The sequence below is a fragment of the Mustela nivalis genome (genome assembly GCF_964662115.1).
Source record: "Mustela nivalis genome assembly, chromosome: 16".
Classification (NCBI taxonomy): Eukaryota; Metazoa; Chordata; class Mammalia; order Carnivora; family Mustelidae; genus Mustela; species Mustela nivalis.
Window position 1 is genome coordinate 36,418,073 of NC_139035.1, and position 20,760 is coordinate 36,438,832.

General features: G+C 39.9%; 1 pseudogene across 1 annotated transcript; it reads right to left on the minus strand.

Annotated features, from left to right (window-relative positions):
• Window positions 1–7,515: 7,515 nt before the first annotated feature.
• On the minus strand, window positions 7,516–9,259 carry LOC309849958 (dnaJ homolog subfamily C member 2 pseudogene; annotated as a pseudogene). Its single transcript has 2 exons — window positions 8,361–9,259; window positions 7,516–7,855 (listed from the first exon to the last, which is right to left on the minus strand). The product of its transcript is annotated as a dnaJ homolog subfamily C member 2 pseudogene (transcript).
• Between the last annotated feature and the right edge of the window lie 11,501 nt (window positions 9,260–20,760).

Here is a 20,760-nt window from a genome sequence, read left to right on the forward strand (position 1 = left end):
CAAACAGATCCGTCTGGACTTTAAATTCTATAGAAACTCAGACATTTCTTGGTGAGGTTTCCATGAACAATTATCAGCTGACACATCAACTCCTTACACCCAGAGCACATGAAGAATAAAGGGTACTCCAGTTGCTTAAAAAAAAATAGAATTTGGGATGCCTGGGTGGCTCAGTTGGTTAAGCAGCTGCCTTCGGCTCAGGTCATGATCCCAGCGTCCTGGTCCCAGGGAGCCTGCTTCTCCCTCTGACTCTGCCTTCCACTCTGTCTGCCTGAGCTCACTCTCGCTTGCTCTCTCTCTGACAAATAAATAAATAAAATCTTAAAAAAAAAATAGAATTTTACTGTATTCAATTACTTTTCCTGTTCATCTCGCCCTTATGGTGGCCCTTGCAAAACAAAACAAGATGAAACAAAAGTCACAGTTGTATTAACCTTGCAGCTAATGAAGCATGCCCGGAACCAGATGCAACCTGGGGGACTCCAGTAAAGCTAAAATGGTGGCAGGAAAGGAAAACAAGCCCTTGCACCCTATGTGTGTGAACGGCTGCTGGAGGATGCAGGGCTTGTCCCAACCCCCAGGAGCTGGGAATGCCCTGGTGGCCATATACCTCAGAGGGTGGTTCCCAAACCTGGCGGATCACCAGAATCTCCTGAGGTGCTTTGCAAAAGAGCAGATTCCTACCTACTCAGCTCAGACTTGACTGAGTCCGAATCTCCTCAGAGTGAATGAGGAGAGAGAGGGATTCTGGTATCTGTACCATTAAAAGTTCTGAGAGGCTCTAATGGTCCAGGAACTACTGATGTTTGGAATGTGTGTGTGTGTGTGTGTGTGTGTGTGTGTGAGAGAGAGAGAGAGAGAGAGAGAGAGACAAAGAGAGACAGGGAGACAGAGAGAGAAAGCAGGCAACGCTGTGGGAAAACAGAGCAGTATGGGTTGTAAGACCTTTACAATTGTACGATTTATTGCACTTTATCTGTAAAAGTAGATGCAAAGCAATTCAGAAGCACCTAAAATCATTTTCTAATGAAGGTGGTCAAAAACAAAGACTACAAGTTCAAAGGGGAAAAAATGTTAAACGGAACCTGAGCTTTAGACCCCTCGCTTAATTCTGATGTCGGAGCAGCATCCGTAGAAGATCCTTATATAACGACTCTTAACTAATTTGGATAACTTGTTTTCCCATGAAAGACAACAAAGTTGAATAATTTAAATATTTGGAATAAAAATCTAGTGTTTTCCTTTAGGTTTTCCAGTTTCCAGAACTTCAATGAGTTAATGAGAAATTTCCATTCAGTACAACAATAAATAAATTAATTATACTTGGAAGAAATCCAATTTCATGGGTTTAAGCTATTATTATTATTATTTTTTAAAGATTTTATTTATTTATTTGACAGAGAGAAATCACAAGTAGATGGAGAGGCAGGCAGAGAGAGAGAGAGGGAAGCAGGCTCCCGGCTGAGCAGAGAGCCCGATGCAGGACTCGATCCCAGGACCCCGAGATCATGACCCGAGCCGAAGGCAATGGCTTAACCCACTGAGCCACCCAGGCGCCCCGGGTTTAAGCTATTATTAAAATTCTGCAAATACTTTGATTTTCCAAGTCTAATCTTTTGATTTTTATTTACTCATTCAATAAGCTTTTTTGAGTATTAGTACTATGGCAGACCACGGATTTAGATGGTGTTAATATGAAGAGGAGTTCTCCACATAAATAAAGAGAAGTGGAAAGGTTTGGAAGCAGCTGCACTAGGAGAGAAAAGAAACTAAGATTTTAATGAGCACTTACTCAGTGCAAGTCTCATTTATATACAGTATTCTATTTTATAGGATAATCTGATGACATAATTTGATCACAAGAACTAAAAGTAACAAATTTCCTAAACCTGTGTTATATAGTCCTAGAACTGGATGTACCTTCCTGTTCCAGTGTTAGACAATACTGAAAAAAATAAAAATAAAAAAAGACCTAACTCCTTGACCTTGGAAAATAAGACCCTGAACCAAATAAAATAGGTTAATTCCAACATCAGCTGCTTACTTGTCTCCCTAGACCCCCCAATCCAAAGTTGTGATTTCATCAGTTCTGCCCACTCCAACTAGTTCTTTACCTTGAATACTATCCAGCCTACCTAAATCCTATAAATATCCTCCCCTGACTTCTCCCTTCTGAGATATTACTCTCTGTCAAGATGATGTTCACTCTTACTACAGCAAATCCAATACACATAGATTTGTTTGGCCAGTTGGTCTTGTTCTGTTTTTCTGGTGGCCTTTTGGGGAGTCAACTGTCAATAGCTCCATTCTTTAATGAATAAATTTGCCCAAACTCATCAGCTGTTATGAGCTACTTTCTTCAAGAGCCAAGCGTTAAACACAACAGTGACTGACTTTGAAATTCATATTCTATTCACTGGTGGACACATTTAGGCACATGTACTTGATGAGGTAAAGGACATGCAGGTTTTTGCCATCTAGTCTCAGATGCTCTCAAGCAAGCAACTTTAAAGAGGACGGCAGCATTAAAAGTGGCAATCCATAAATGCCAGGGAGATTCAAGTCCTTAAATCAAGTTACGATATATTTATTGCCATCTGCTCTTCATGGTGACACAGCAATAAAATGCATAAATAAACGACTCACAGACCATAAGAGAGTTGCCTAAATGAGTCCCGTAAACAGATGCAAACAAGAACAAAAGTCTAACTATTATTGATAACAATAATTAAAGCTTAAAATGTTGCACATGATCCTAAAAAAATTATGTAAGCCCTTCTCTGTCAGTGTTCAATAATCTCATAATCATCCATTTTAGGGGGCGCCTGGGTGGCTCAGTGGGTTAAGCCGCTGCCTTTGGCTCAGGTCATGATCTCAGGGTCCTGGGATTGAGTCCTGCATCGGGCTCTCTGCTCAGCAGGGAGCCTGCTTCCCTCTCTCTCTCTGCCTGCCTCTCCATCTACTTGTGCTTTCTCTCTGTCAAATAAATAAATAAAATCTTTAAAAAAAAAAAACATCAATTTTGGGGGCCTAAGTGTTATTGAAAAGGGAAAATATAAAAAATGTAGCAGTATTTCAGTTTCAAATGCATTGACTTCAAAATGGAACTGAGGTGAACAGAGGAGCTCTGTGTGACACAGAGGAGGTAGGTTTGGTCAATAGTCCCAGACAGTTTGATTAATTCTACAAAGAGGTAAAGAGGCAAACATCCTAAAGGCAGAGTGGCACGAAGGAAAACAATGAACCATTTGCCAGAAAACATAAGATATGTTCTAGATATGCTGGCTAAGTGCTCCCAGCTTGGCCAGTGTAGTTCTAGGGTCAGAATGAAAAGCTGGGGTCAGGTCATGATGAGTATTGACACTCTGCTTTTGAGGAGGGTCTGGAGGGACACGAGCTGAGTGGGGGTGTGGGAGGTTGGGGGGATGGTACAGGAAATTCCATAGCAGGGAAAATTTCTCTCAAAACCCAGTAGGGAGACGCACCATGGCATTACCATCATTAACACTGGAAAATGCAAATTGTACTGTTGGTGAATGAATTAATAACAATGACTGCTAATACCTTCAGGTAGCACTTTTTATTTGTGCCAGGCAATAATCTAAGTACTGTACGTACACTAACTCATTTAAAGTTCACCCATTGTGGGACACCTGGGTGGCTCAGTTGGTTGAGCTTCTGCCTTCAGCTCAAGTCAGGATCCCAGGGTCCTGGGATCAAATCCTGTGTTGGGCTCCCTGCTCAGTGGGGAGCCTGCTTCTCCCTCCCCCTCTGCCTCTCCCCTGCTCATGCTTTCTCTCTCTCTCTCTCTCTCTGATAAATAAATAAAATTTTTTAAAAAGTAGATAAAGTTCACCCATTGGGCACCTATGAAGTAGGCCCTATAATTATCCTTATTTTATCTATGAGGAAATTGAGGCACAGAGAGAGATTAAGTGACATGTCAAGGTCTTATAGCTAGCAAACGAAAGAGTCAGGATGAATCAATCAACTAATTATAATCCAAACACTTGTGATGTTCTATCTTAACAGACAGAAATATATTCTTTTTTCTATTCTAATAATATAGAAATATACTCTACACTCATTAGCCTACTTCAGACGTCAAGTTTGAGTACTCAGTACTCACACGGATGTAGGCTTCTCCCCTTGCCATGTGGCATTTTGTGCAGCCTGGTATGTTTTATGTAAATTGCTCTTAAAGTGTCTTCACGTTAGTTGGCCAAAACTGATTTGTTCTTTTCTATTCATTTTCAGAATTATAGTTAGTGATTTTGAGAATTATTTTTAATTTTTTATTTTTATCATCAATTTTTTGGTCTTGGAACAATATCAAACTTATAGAAAAGTTGCAAGTAGAATTCAAAGGCCTTTTCTTCCTGGACCATTTGAGAATACGTTGCCAACCTGATGTGCCATCACCCTCTAAATGCTTTAGTGTATCTTTCCTACAAACAAGAGCATCCTCTTACAGTCCACAACACAACCAACACAAGCATAAAGTTAACACTGATACTGCACTACAATTTAATCCTCAGACCCCTATTGTCTATTAATGTAGTTCATAGATCCAGTTCACAATCACACATTGCATCAAGACAGGTCCTGTTTCTAATCTCTTTTAGGATAGAACAGTTCTGACCTTGACACTCAAGGCCTTGACATATTTGAAAATGACAGGCCGGTTATTTTATAGGATGCCTCTCAATTTAGAGTCATCCGATGATATTTTCTCCTCATTAAATTCAGGTTAGGCATCTTTGGTAGAAATATTCCAGAAACAATGCTGACATCCTCTCATTGCATTCTTAGGTGGTGCAGCTTTTGATTTGTTCCTTTATGGAGAATGTCACCTTTAACTATATAATTTAGGTCATGTCTGCCAAGTTTCTCCATTGCAAACCTACTCTTCCCTTTATAATTAATAAATATTTTATGTAGAAGCACATTAAAACAATGTAAATTTATTAATTTATATTAAATGGACTCATAACTTCCTATTACATTCAGTGGGTTACCATCTGTAAGATAATAGATTATATCTCTTTGAGGCTCAAATTGATCAGTGGGATCTCCTTCAAGCTAACTCATGTCCTTTTGTTGTTATTGTATTCCTTACTATTTTTTTAATTGAGGTATAATTAACATGCAACAATATGTTAATTTCAGGTATACAACATAATGATTCGATATTCATATACATAAGTTTAATTAACATCCACCCATATACATAAGTCTAATTAACATATACACGATATGTATTATGTATATGAATATCAAATTTGTGTTACCAAATTTTGTGTTACCAAAAAAATTGTATGTGATGAGAACTTTTAAGATCTACTCTCTTAACAATTTTCAAATATAGTGCTATTAACTTGTTTCGCCATGTTGTACACTACATCCCCATGATTTATTTATTTGATAACTGGAAGTTGGTACCTTTTGTACCTCTTGACCTCAGTCACCCACTTCACTTATCCCCACCCCTCACCTCTGACAACCACTGATTTCTTCTCTGTATCTGTAAGCTTGGTTTTTCATTTGTTTTTGGAGTTTTTTAGATTCTACATATAAATAAGATCCTAAGTGAGATCCTATTTCTCTATCTGACTTATTTCACTTTGCACAATGCCTTCAAAGTCCATTCATGTTCCACATGGCAAGACTGCATTCTTTTCTGTTTAAGATGTATTTACTTATGTGAGAGAGACAGAGAGAGAGAGAGTGATGGGGAGGGGCAAAGGGAAAGAAAGTCTTAAGCAGACTCCAGGCTGAGCGCAGAGTCTGAGGCAGGGTTCCATCTCGCCACCTGAGACCAGGACCTGACTGGAAACCAAGAGTCTTAACCAACTGAGCCACCAGGCCCCAAGACTTCATTTTCTTATGGCTGAATAATAGTTCATTGTAAATATACAGCACGATTTCTTTTTCTTTCTTTCTTTTTTTTTTTTGTACAGTATTTTCAGTTTTACTATAAAAATGCACACAAAACAAAAATTGTCACAAGCCATTTCTTGGCTCTACTTGTGTTCAGCAGTGCATTTCAGCAGCTTCTTTGCTTTCAGCATCTCAAAAGTTTCCTTACATCGTTTCAAGCCATCCTTCTTTAGCCCACCAGGCACTGCTTCTGCTGTGTGTTCCCATCTCTCAGGTGTATTTACTGGCTATGTTTTCAAAGTTTGTTCCCAAAGCGTCTGTTCCTCTGTTATCCAAGGGGTGAAATCTGTGTGTGGACCTTCCAGTAGTTTCTGAAGGTGTTGCTTTGTCTGCTTGAGGCACCACTCTCTGTTTTTTTTTAAATTTATCAAACCCCTTTTTCTTTTATTATGTTATTGATGAGGGTCAAGTTTTTGAAGACTCTTTACTTTATCAATAACATCTTTGGCAGTTCTCTTGACTCTAGAAGAAGGATGTATGTTCATCCTTAGAAGGATGTAGCCGTAACTTCCCTTGCTGAGTTTGTTCCAGCACAAAAAAGGTTAATTAGTAATTGCAGACCAATAGTCTTCTTGATGAGGGAGCAGGAGGCTGGCTGAAGACAAAGCAAAAGCAGGTACCTTGCAGCTCCTCTCCACCCCCTCCCCTTGGTAAATGTGTGTGACATTCCTCAGTCACCCCTGACCACCAAAAGAAACAAATAGTTAACTTGCAGGGATCACGATCCTGCTAGACAGGAGTCTCCCTTGGTTTACAAATGTCCTAAAGCTCACTAACAAAGACGATTGACAGCAGGATTCTGACATCCCACCAAAAAGTCTCCCAACTATCTTAATGTTAATGGCTGGCCTAAAGATGACATTGATCAAGCCACAAGGGCAAGGCCTCCAGTGTCCTGGCACCTTGCAGGCCCTCTTTAGCATATGAAAACTCCTTTGAAACCTCCCTTTCCCTCACCTTCCCCCAACCACAGGGTATATAACCTGCCATCCTTCACAACCCAGGCAGGAAGGGCTACTAAAGATGGCCAAAGTTCCTGCCACAAGACCTGAACTTGGACAGAAGAACAAAGGCCCAAGCAGGAATCTGAGACCTCCGCCCCGGGCTCCTGTGGACCAATGGGATCCCGACAAGCAGGCGGGATATCCGAATAAGGGAATCTTGCCAAAAGACCCCTGAGCTTTCCCCAAGACCCCTTAAAAGCCCCCTCCTCCCTGCCTTGAGTGCGACTTCCCCCACTCTGCTTTCCAGAGTTGTGGAACCTCGCCCGAGGGTGCCCACCTCCTCCCGGTGCAACATTCTCAGCTCCCCTTCACCTGGGCCCTGAAACTTCACCGGAGAGAACCTTTAATAAACCTTGCCTTACACCCACTTCGCCTGATATTGTGTTTATTTCGTCGGAAAAACTTTACACTGCCCACAGGTCCTGTCCCCGTGCTTTAATAAACCACCATTTTGCACCAAAGATGTCTCAAGAATTCTTTCTTGGTCATCAGCTCTGGACCTCAGCCCACCGAACCTCACCTAGGTTCCAGAACTTCATCATTCTGACCGATTTGTACCGCTGTTTCCACTTCACCAGTTGCTTTGTCTACATTCTAAGATGCTGTTGCATGTGACCTTCAGGCTCCTCTTCTCTTTTCTAACTTGTTCATTTATTTCTTCTTTTTTCCAGAGCAGCCTTTCCTACTTCCTTAGTAGATGGTGTTTCAAACACTGTAAGCTTGCTAGTCGAAGACAATCACAAATTGTATCCACTTCTTCCATCATTTTAACCTGCTCTGCCTCATTGTCAGGAAAGTGATTCCAGGTCTTAGACAAGTTTTGAAGTTTTTGCCTTTCCTTTAAATGGGCTTTTTTTTTTTTTCTGGATATCTTTTTCCTTCTTAGCCAAAAATGTTTATTGTCTGACTTCCTCTGAAAGACCCCTCCCCTAGAAGATAGATAGGATAACTAACCGCTTGTTTGCTTTTCTGTGAACCGCTGGCTTTTAGGCGTAAATTAGGTTATTAATTGCTCTTTTGCCCTTCTGTAACTGCTTGGCTTATAGAAATAATAGAAGACGCCATGATGGCATTCCTACCTTCCCCCTTCTTGTTCCCCCTCCCTGCCTCTCTCCTCCCGCGCGCTCTCTTCGCGCGCGCGGGTCCCCAAAGCCAATCAGCAAACTCCACGTATGCCTTTTTCAAAAGTTCTAACTGTCAACCAATCAGTTGCGCCCCACCCAAAACTTGTTTGTACCGGTCTATAAAAACCCGGCACCACCCCAGCCGGGTGTGCTCAGCTAGCGGGAGCTGCTGACCACCCGCAGGCGCGCACTGACCACCCACAGGCGCCTGCGTAACAATAAAGAACCTCTTGCTGATTGTATCCAGTGGCAGTGTTGGATTCTTGGGTAAGGGGATCCGCGGGTCTTTCACCTCCTCTTCTTTCTCTTTGGCTAATCAAACAGCTTCTGGTTCAGCTTGTCCTTGTTTTTCTTCAGTTTTTCTCTCCTTCCATTTTGCTTGCTTTGGTTTTCTTTTCTGCTTCTTTTGTGGCTTTTTCTTCTTCCTCAGTTTTTGTTTTTGTTTTTTGTTTTTTTTTAATCCTTGGATCACAGCATTCTCAATTCATGTTCTTATTCTATTTCTTTTTTTCCCTTTGTGCCCTTGTTGCTCTCTTCTGTTTTTCAATCCTTCTCCTCTCATCATATTATTTTTTCTTTTTCTTCTTCATTTAAATAAGAAAATTCTCTCCAAGAATCAAAATTATACCAGAAAGAATGAAATGGATCTATACCTTCTAATGATGAATTCATAACACCAAGTTTAGCGACTTTTTTCTTTTTATTTGACCATCTGGAATTCCTTTCAAACACTGGGGAAAATACATCAAAGAAAAGTGTTCTTTGCTTTACTTTAGGAAGGAACCAAGTTATCAAAAGTAGGATCTACACTGTGGAATGCTTATCTTTTCACTGGATCAGATAGCATTTCATAAGCTTTAGTTATACAAGTGAAGTAGTGTTATCTCTTTCTTTATTGGTTCACCAGCTGCTTTCCGTTTGTTTTAAAACCATTGCTTTATCTTCAGCTCTTTGTAATCAAGTGTTTTCAATGTGGGAAACTCTTCTAACTACAACCCTTCATCTTCTGATTCTAACGATAACTCTTTTTATCCTCCAGTTCCTGAAAAGAGGCAGAAGCATTTCGTTTCTACTCTTAACAAAAGCTTCAAACCACATTCCCAGAGGTTCAGCTTGACAGAATGCAGAAGCAGTCAGAGCATGGGTGACAATGGTGCTATGGTTGTCTGCAGAGCTAGGCAGGAGCAGCATAAGGGCACCAGGCTACATCGTATTTTCTTTATCCATTCATCCAAAGATGGACATTTGTTTCCATATCTTCATTATTGTAAATAATGTTGCCATGAACTTGGGGTGTAAACAAGTTAGTGTTTTCATTTTCTTCAGATACATACCCAGAAATGGAATTGCTGGATCATATGGTAGCTCTATTTTTAATTTTTGTTGCAGAAAATTCATACTATTTTCCATAGTGGCTGCACCAACTTACATTCCCACCAACATTGTATAAGAGTTACGAATTCTCCGTATTCTCACCAACACTTGTTATTTCTTGTCTCTTTCATAATAGCCATTCTGACAGGTATGAGGTGATATCTCATTGTGGTTTTGATTTGCATTTCCCTGATGATGAGTGACATTGAGCAACAGGTACTGAAAGACCCCTGCCCTGGAAAGACCCCTCCCCTGGAAGATAGATAGGATAACTAACCGCTTGTTTGCTTTTCTGTGAACCGCTGGCTTTTAGGCGTAGATTAGGTTATTAATTGCGTGATTAATTGCTCTTTTGCCCTTCTGTAACTGCTTGGCTTATAGAAATAATAGAAGACGCCATGATGCCATTCCTACCTTCCCCCTTCTTGTTCCCCCTCCCTGCCTCTCTCCTCCTGCCCGCGGGCCCTCAGAACCAATCAGCTTGTTCCCCCTTCCCGCCTCTCTCTTCCGCGCGCGAGCGGGTCCCCAAAGCCAATCAGCAAACTCCACGTATGCCTTTTTCAAAAGTTCTAACTGTCAACCAATCAGTTGCGCCCCACCCAAAACTTGTTTGCACCTGTCTATAAAAATCCTGCACCACCCCAGCCAGGTGTGCTCAGCTAGCAGGAGCTGCTGACCACCCGCAGGCGCGTGCTGACCACCCGCAGGCGCCTGCGTAACAATAAAGAACCTCTTGCTGATTGCATCCAGTGGCAGTGTTGGATTCTTGGGTAAGGGGATCCACGGGTCTTTCAGTACAAGTACATTATAAATTGGCTATCTGTATGTCTTCTTTGGAAACATGTATATTCAGATCTTCTGCACATTTTAAAATCAGATTTTTTTTGCCATTGAGTTGCATGAATTCTTTACATATTTTGGATCTTAGCTGCTTATCAGATATATAATTTGCAAATATTTTCTCCCATTCAGTAGGATGCTTTTTCATTTTGATGATGGCTTTCTTTGCTGTGCCTGTATTCATTTGACATACTCCTTCATTCCTAGAACACTTACTCTCTGGCTCAATAAAATGTCCCAAAAGTTTTAACTGAGGCCTGGAATCAGTCATCTCTAGAAAGTTCTGATACTTTTTAGTAGGAAATGACATTTAGAAACCTGGGTGAAAAGTTTGCTCATTGCTGCTGGGGTGGAGAAGGGACACTACTGCAAGGCCTTCATACATACAAGCACACATCTGTATCTATTTCTTTATTATTTAAATTATTATATTTATTGAAATCATGAGTTCACACAGATACAACAAATTCCAACCTAACACCACAGTGTCCATTCCAGTGTTCTCCCTTTCCAGTAGATAATGAAAATCTTGACTCCCATTTTTCTTGATGTCTTTATCTTATCTTTTTTATTACCCCCCCTCATTTTGTAATCCATGTCCCATTATTGCTGCCATCTTTTCCCTCTATAGACAACATCTTTATTCTGCTCAGGCTCTGAAACCTCATGGCTAGGTTTCCCTCTACACATGGGTGCTCACTTCACCTAGCTTGCGCTCCAACATTGCTTTAGGGCGCCCTGCCCTGTGAATGCCCTCCTCACCCAGCTCTGGCTCCCCTACACAATAACCACTGCACAATGCCCACCTTATTCTGACTTTAATATCTGAGCCTTTTAGAAAGGAGAAAGGAAGCCAACTGATACATTATCAAATGCTGTTTTAAAACATGGGAATTGTTCCAGAAAATAAGAAATCACCAGAAACTTTCATTTGAATCTGCTAGAAAAAGATCTTCAGCAAATTAAAGCATTTTTAAGTGAATTCTAACCATGAAGAAAATGTTTATTTCCCATGAAGATCTTGACTACAAAACTGTAGTCATCATACACAACTTTGTGAAATTTCCCCCAACATATACATTGTCAGGACCTATTTAGAAACTGTCCCTGCTCCCCTTCCCCCAGGGGATTTACAGGTAACAAAGCCCAGATACAAAGGTGGGTCAGGCCAGGTGGAGACATCCGATCAGTGGGGGGCATGCATACTGTCTCCCTGGATACCAAGGAGTATGGGCCCCGCCCTTTGGGAGCCTTTTTGGCGCCAATCCCAATCAAGGTCTAATAGGCTCTTTCAAATGTCTACTAGAGTAAATTGTAACTCAATTGGTCACCTAGCATCACTGTGGAGTTTCCTATGTTGTTACAATCTCATTGGCCACCTGTGCATGGCCAGGCTCGACCGCATGGCCTTTGCACTTAAAAGCTAGCCTGTGGAACAGAGAAGGGTCGCCCTCTCTTGCAAGAGGTGCGGCCCTGAACGTTCTGTTAGATTCTTGATGCTTGGCCCGAAATAAAGCTTTGCTTGACCTTCGCTTTGTATCAGTCTCACTCCTTTAATAATGGACCCATTATTGGGGCATAACATACACGACCCAGTGTAAGTACAAATGTAGACTCACATACCACAGCAGAGATACTGGAAAGGTCTAACTCACATTAATAAGCTTTTAAGTAAAATGTGTTCTGTCCTCCTACCTTGACAAATTATCTTTCATAACAAAATTTTTTAAATGTATGAAACTGTTTTTTATAAGATCAAAAGCTAAATATCAAAAACAACTGTATTTAATTACTACCACACATCTTGGGTATTCTGTTGATGAGTCAATGATAACTGATTAGCAACAAAACATCCATTAATTATATTTATTCCATTGATGAGGGAGCATGAGGCTGGCTGAAGACAAAGCAAAAGCTGGCGCCTTGCACCCCCTCTCCATCCGCTCCCCCTCAGTCATGTGTAGCATCCCTCAGGCAGCCCTGACTGCTATGAACAATAAGCAAATACTTAAGAGTGCAGGGATCACAATTCTGCAAGACAGGAGTCTCCCTTGGCTTACAAATATCCTAAATCTCACTAACAAAGACGATTGATAGCAGGATTGTGACACCCCACCAAAAAGTATCCCAACTATCTTAATGTTAATGGCTGGTCTAAAGACAACATTGATCAAGCCACAAGGGCAAGCCCTCTTTAGCATATGAAACCTCCGGTGAAACATCCCTTCCCCTCACCTTCCCCCAACCGCAGGGTACAGAACCTGCCATCCCTCACAACCCGAGGCAGCAGCTCTTTCTGCCCACGGGTCCTGTCCCCATGCTTTAATAAACCACCATTTTGCACCAAAGATGTCTCAAGAATTTTTTCTTGGTCATTGGCTCCGGACCTCAGCCCACCAAACCTCACCTAGGTTCTAGAACTTCATCACCATGAAATTTACTTTTCTAGTTTTCATTCTAGCAAAATCACTAATTATGTGGTTATAATCAAGATTTTTCACATAGTGAATACTGTTGTGCTGAAAATAAATTTAACAAATTTAAAAAAAAAGATTTTTCACATAGTTAGTTTCTACTCTCAGTCATTCCTAATTAGATGGCCTTTCTTGAACCAGAGAAGTTCCTATATAAGTTTTTGTTTGTTTGATGGTTCCTAATTTCAATTTGGAGAAACTTTACTGAAACAACAGCAACTAAAGTAAAATCTCTAAAGCATTACTTAGATTCAGAAATAAATCATGAACTTTTTGTATCCTATTCAAACATTGTTTAAAAAGCTATATATGAAAAATTATTATGATTGCTAAATATTACAAAATATTTTAATTTCACCATACAGGTCACTATCATTCAATAGTTTTTATCATTTCTTCTTCTTTTTTTAAAAGATTTTATTTATTTATTTATTTATTTGACAGGCAGAGATCACAAGGAGGCAGAGAGAGAGAGAGAGAGAGAGAGAGAGAGAGAAGCAGGCTCCCTGCTGAGCAGAGAACCCGATGCGGGACTTGATCCTAGGACCCCGAGATCATGACCCGAGCTGAAGGCAGCGGCTCAACTCACCAAGCCACCCAGGCGCCCAGTTTTTATCATTTCTTAAATCAATATCTATATCCAAACTTCTATATAAATAATCAGTTACTACACATGTTTATCTATGTAAGATCTATATGTTTATCAATGTAAGAGTAATAGGAGTCATTTAATATTACATAGTATTTCGCAGATATAGTGTTCAGTTGTAAGCAAGGAAGAAAATGGATGCTAGGCAGTATTGGAATATGATAATTCATTATGTGAAAATCTATTGTATTCATATTAACTGAGAGGAAGAAATTGACAAGTTAATTAATTTGCTTTTTTTCCTCTTACTTAAGCACTTCTACTGCTCAAATCTTTCCCTCAAAAATGTTTGTTTCTAATATTGGCAGTGGCACAATGTATCATCATCACCACTCAGACACAGTCAGTTTTTATGTTGAGGACATGTAGCAAGGGGTGAGGAGATGAATGCTGTTTGTCTCAAGACAAACAGATTTAGGATCACAGGTCATGCTGTGCCTCAGAGGAGCTCATCTCATGAGTGACCCAGTCCACACATCTCTATTTGTGTGTGTGGTAAGTGGAGCCCTCTGAAGCATTGCAAAGGCCCTTTCACTGGAGTCTAAAGACAGTAATGTTATGCTGCCTATAGGGTGTTAAGTACTACAGAAAATAACAGATGAAATTAAAAGACATGGCATATTTCTTCATAAGTCTGAAATCTAAATGGGAGTGACCAGGGGAGGGGAAGGAGTACTAGGATCCATAAAGTGAACAAACACAATAAGACTGAAAGTAGCCCAAATGTTGAGAAATATGAGGCACTTTGTACATTTTATGCACTGAATCCGCATAAGTCCCAGGCTGTCCTAAGGGTAGGGAATGTCTCAATAACCATGGAGCTTCAAAATCAATGAACAATAAATGTTGAGAATGAAAGAAAAGAGCATGTGGCCCCTGAATTGAACTCAAGCTTCTAATGCCTTAAAAACAAGTCTTCAGGGGCGCCTGGGTGGCTCAGTGGGTTAAAGCCTCTGCCTTCAGCTCAGGTCATGATCCCAGGGTCCTGGGATCGAGCCCCACATCGGGCTCTCTGCTCTGCAGGGCCTGGGATCGAGCCCCACATCGGGCTCTCTGCTCTGCAGGGAGCCTGCTTCCTCCTCTCTCTCTCTCTGCCTGCCGCTCTGCCTACTTGTGATCTCTGTCTGTCAAATAAATAAATAAAAATCTTAAAAAAACAAAACAAAACAAAACAAAAAAAACCAAGTCTTCACCCCCAGTTTGTCCTTCAGTTCTTCCTTTCTCTCACCTGCCCTACTAATTCTTCTTGACCCCCTCAAAGGCCTATCTTTAGAAGTTAAGCTGATGCACTTCCCTTGTTTTAAGACACCAATGCATGTTTGACATGGTCTTTTTTACTTTCTTGTAATTAATATTTACTGTGGGAGTTTGGGCATGCTAGTATACACATTTAACAATTTAACTGACATTAGGGAATTTTTTTTTCCTATGCATTTTACATGATTTCATGTCTGTTGATGAAGGTTCTGACAAGGAAGTGAGGCACAGTAATCCTTAACTTTATTAGAGATGTTTTTAACAAAGTAAAATCCTTGAGATGATTTTCCAGACTCATTAAAAATGTTAAGTCTTAATCATGCCCAGTATCTAAGAGAAGAGAAATAACTAATGTGAAATGAACCCAAATTGTTCTTCATCTGTTGTGGAACAGAGCTATGTACACACAATCACTCACACAAACACTCGCAGGCATGCTCTAATTCACCCTCTTAAATGTCTGATATTTGATCCTATCCTGGTTAGCTCTGCTTGCTTTAATTATGATCAAAAGCTGGGAGTTGAGAAATAATCCAGATATTTGTCAAGCACCCACAAAGTTCAGGGTACCTTATGAGGTCCTTGGAACATAGTGTACAGAGGAGAGAGTCCTATTCTTCAAGAGCATATAATCTAAGAAGAAAGGAAATAAGAACATACAATTACAGTAACTACAAAATGAATAGGTCAAAGACTGCATTTCCAAGTTAGAGAATGGGCTGAATCAATTCAGTCTTAGCAAAATGCTGGTTTGCACCCAAGCATACACAAAAGGAAAGAAAGAAGCCAACTGAGAGCATGACACATTTGACTTAACTTTTTAAAATTAAGGTAAAATTTACTTACAATGAAATGCATAGATATTAAGTACACAATTCAATTGGTTTTGGGGCGCCTGGGTGGCTCAGTGGGTTAAAGCCTCTGCCTTCAGCTCGGGTCATGATCCCAGTGTCCTGGGATCGAGCCTCACATCTGGCTCCCTGCTCTGCGGGGAGCCTGCTTCCTTGTCTCTCTCTGCCTTGCCTCTCTCCCTACTTGAGATCTCTCTCTGTCAAATAAATAAATAAAATAAAATCTTAAAAAAAAAAATTTTCAATTGGTTTTAACAAATGTGCATACTCTTATAATGAAATGGTAATTACGATACAGAGTATTTCCATCAACCCAGACAGTTCACTAACATCTGTAGGATCTAATATGGTGATAGCTCCTCTTTCACCCCTGATTTTAGTAATTTGTGTTTTTTTCTCCTTTTTTCTAGGTCAGTTTAATGATTTCTTTCAAAAAGCCAACTTTAAGCTATGAATTATTCTGTTGTTTATACATTTTCCATTTTATTGATTTCTGCTCTTTTTTTTTCTTTGTACTTTTTTTACTTTAATTTGCTCCTCTTTTTCTAGCTTCTTATGGTAGAAACTGAGGTCATTGATTTGAGAATTCGCCATTTTCAGACGTAAGCATTTTTATTTATTTATTTTTTAGGATTTTATTTATTTATTTGACAGACAGAGATCACAAGTAGGCAGAGAGAGGTGGGGGGGAAGCAGGCTCCTTGCCAAGCAGAGAGCCTGATGCAGGGCTTGATCCCACGACCCTGAGATCATGACCTGAGCCAAAAGCAGAGGCTTAACCCACTGAGCAACCCAGGCACCCCTGACATAAGCATTTTTTAAAAAGTAAAACATTTTCCCATAACCTCTGACATACTTGTTATTGTATTTCAGTTTGAAATATTTTCTACTCTCCTCTATGATGTTTCCTGACACACAGCTTATAGAAAAATGAGTTGTTTAATTTCCAAATATCTGGAGTTTCTTTAGGTATTTTGTTTGTAATTAATTTCTAATTTAGTTTCATTATGTTCTCTTTCTTTAAAAAAAAAAAAGATTTATTTATTTGTCAGAGAGTGAGAGAGAGGGCACAAGCAGGGGAAACAGCAGGCAGAGGGAGAAGCAGACCCTCTGCTGAACAGGGAGCCCAATGTAGGACTCAATCCCAGGACCCCCAGATCATGACCTGAGCCAAAGACAGATGTTTAACTGACTGGACCACCCAGGCATCTCTAATTTCATTATGTTCTGAGAATATAAGATTTCAACCTTTTGAAATTTACATGGAATTGTTCTATGAGCTAGCATATGGTCTATCTAGGCAACCATTCCATATTCACTTTGAAAGAATTCATATTCTGCAGTTGTTGAGTGTTCAAATAAGTCAAGTTGATTAAGCTATCTTCTATATCCTTATTGATTTTTGTCTACTTGTTTTATCCATTTGTTACATTAATTACTAAGAGAGGTATGTTAAAAATTGTGCATTTGTTGCTTTCTCCTTTTTGTTCTGTCAGTTTTGTTTCATATACTTTGAAGGTCTATTATTAGACTTACAGATACTTAAGAATTTTATACCTCATTGATGAATCAATCTTTTCATCATTATAAAATGCTCCTCCTTTATCTCTGGTGATGTTATTTGAAGTCTATTTTGCATGATTTTGATATAATAACAAGTACTTCCTTATGCTTATTGCCTGCATGATCTATATTTTCTCCTTCTTTTACTTTGAACTGTGTTTAATTTGAAAGTTCATTCTCCCATAGACATGGGCATCTCTCTCTTCTTTTTAATCCATTCTGACCATCTTATTTTTTTAATTGCAGTATTTAATCCAATTATAGGGAATATAATTATTGATATCATTGGGACTGAGTTTACAGTCTTGCTTTTAGTTTTCTGTATGTCCTATCCATTATTTCTTCTCCCCTAACCTTTTCTTTTGGTTTAATAAAATATTTTCTAATATATTTTTTAAAGATTTTATTTATTTATTTGACAGACAGAGATTACAAGTAGGCAGAGAGGTGGGGGTGGGGATGGGGGTGGGAAAGCAGGCTTCCTGCCCAGCAGAGACCTGGCCACGGGACTCGATCCCAGGACCCCGGGATCACAACCTGAGCTGAAGGTAGAGGCTTTAACCCACTGAGCCACCTAGGCGCCCCTAATAAAATATATATTTTTTAAGATTTTATTTATTTGACAGATATCACAAGTAGGCAGAGTCAGGCAGAGAGAGAGGAGGAAGCAGGCTCCCTGCTGAGCAGAGAGCCCAATGCGGGCCTCGATCTCAGGGTCCTGGGATCACGACCTGAGCCGAAGGCAGCGGCTTAACCCACTGAGCCACCCAGGCGCCCCGTGAACCCCAAGTTTGACAAAGACAAGTACACACACACACAAGCTGGAGAAAAAGAGATACCTTACATACAGAGGAACAATGATAACTAAATTCTCATTAGAAACAATGGAGGCCAGAAAGACAGCGAATAGTTCTTAAAGAGCTAAACAGAAACAAGAAAAAGCTTTTAGCACAGAACTCTAAATGCAGCAAAAATACATTTCAAAAATAAGAGTGAAAGTTCAGTTTTCCATATTTACAGGATGAAGTATTCAAGCAAATCTGTTCACAGATAACAATTATGAAATCTGGACAAAATATTTTTAAAAACAACTATTCAAAAGTATTCAGAAGCAACCAAAAGAGAGTTTCCACTTGAAAATCCACAACTGAGGGGCGCCTGGGTGGCTCAGTGGGTTAAGCCGCTGCCTTTGGCTCAGGTCATGATCTCAGGGTGCTGGGATCGAGTCCTGCATCGGGCTCTCTGCTCAGCGGAGAGCCTGCTTCCCTCTCTCTCTCTGCCTGCCTCTCCATCTACTTGTGATTTCTCTCTGTCAAGTAAATAAATAAAATCTTAAAAAAAAAAAATAAAAAGAAAATCCACAACTGAAATAGGTAAGAATTGTGTCTGTGATGTTTTTGTCTTAAAATATTCTCCTAAACTCCAGATATCCAGAAACGGAAAACTAAAGTCTTACTTATTTAGTGTGACAGGGAATAGAGTTCAAGACTGAAGGAGCAGCTGGAAATTTAGAAATGTAATCCTAAAAGGACAAAAGTGTCAAAACCTGAGTATAAATCTGCCCATTTCCCTGACCAGCCACTAGCTTATGATCACATTGGACATACCAATGGAATGTTTTAAACAGTTTTAGTCAAGTTAGCTGCTTATTAAAATACAAACCAACAATCCTTAGAAGAATATAAAAATATCCAGTGTTGGGTGCCAGTGATGAGGGAACAGAAGACTGACTGAGGACAAAGCAGAAACTGACACCCTGCAACCTTCCCCCACCCCCACTCCTGGGTGGGACATATGTGACATTCTTTAGGACTCTCCCAACTATCTTAATGTTAATACCTTGCTAAGAAGGGGGAAATGACCTTGACATTGGCAAGGCCTCTGGTATCCAGTATCCTGTAGGTCTTTAGCATATTAAAGTTCTATTGAAACCTCCCTTTTTCCTTACCTTCCCCAATACCATCCTACATAACCTGCCACCCCTCACAGCCCTGGGGCAGTAGCTCTTTCTGCCCAGGGGTTCTGTCCCTATGCTTTAATAAACCACCATTTTGCACCAAAGATATCTCAAGAATTCTTTCTTGGTCATTGGTTCCAGACTCCACCCCACTGAACTTCACCTATACTCTAAAACTTCATCACCAGTGTCAATTGATCATTCAGCACTTGGTTTTGGCCCAGGTCATGATCTCATAGGTCATGAGACAGAGCTCCATGTCAGGCTCTGCACTCAGTGGAGAGTCTGCCTGAGATTCTCTCCCTCTGCCCTTCCCTTGGCTTGTGCTCACTCCCTCCCTCTCTCTCTCTCTCAAAAATAAATAAATAAATCTTAAAAAAAAAAAAAAAGAATATCCAGTGTTGATACAATGTATTATCTATAATATTCAGTTTTCAATAAAAAATTACTAGCCATACCAAAAAAACCCCAAAAAACAAAAAACAAAAAGACCAGGAAAGCATGACACACTCAGAGAGAAAGGAAGTCAGTATGTAGTGACTCCAAGTGAGCCCAATGTGGAATAGAGCTATTATAGAGAATTAAAATGTGTTGAAGGGCACGTGGGTGGCTCAGTGGGTTAAAGCTTCTGCCTTCCGCTCAGGTCATGATCCCAGGGTCCTGGGATCGAGCCCCACATCGGGCTATCTGTTCAGCAGGGAGCCTGCTTCCTCCTGTCTCTCTGCCTGCTTCTCTGCCTACTTGTGATCTCTGTCAAATAAATAAATAAATAAATAAATAAATAAATAAATAAATGTGTTGAAAGAATGGAAACTGTAGTCTCAATGCTCAGATAATGAAACTCAATAGACATGTGGAAAATATTTTTTAATAAAGAACAAATACAAATTCTACGGTAAAAGTAGAATAATAGAAATGGAAAGTTCAGTACGTAGACTCAACTTCACATTTGATATGGTAGAAGACAGAATCAGTGAACTTTAAAGAGATTAAAAAAATTATTCAATATAAATAATAATGAGAAAAAGATTGAAGCATTTTCAAAGACCTGTCAGACAGTGTAATTGGAGTCCCAAAATAAGAGAAGAGAGTGTGGGACAGGAAAAATATTTGATGAATGATGGCTGAACATTTCCCAAACTTGGTGGAAAATATTAATTTGCATATTCAATAAGCTCAACAAACCTCCAAAACAGGATATATGCAATGAAAACCACAGCTAGTTAGCACACAAGGGTCAAACTGCTAAAAACCATTAACACTGTATGCTAAAAAAACCATTAACACTGTATGCTAAAATTAACTAATTAATAATGTTTAAAACTGCTAAAAACCTAAAATAAAGAAGAATCTCAGAACATATTTTATCTGGTATCCTTATAGTAGGTAGTAGGAGAGGAAACCCAAGACCAGTTACTCGGTTGGAAAGGAGAAGTCCTATACGTTCATTTTAAGTCTGGTTCTAAGACCAGATGATTAACTTTTACCCATTTTTCCTTCATTTCTGTTGTGCTCTACATGTCTCTTTACTTAATTTCCGGATTGTTCTGTGCATCCTACTACTACTACTCTTTTTTTTGGTAAGATTTGTTTATTTATTTTAGAGAGGGAGGTGCACAGGGAGAGAGTCTCAAGGAGACGCCATGCTGAGCAGGGAGCCCAAACACACGGGCCTCAGTCTCATGACCCGGGACCACAGCATGAGCCAAAAATCAAGAATCACGTAA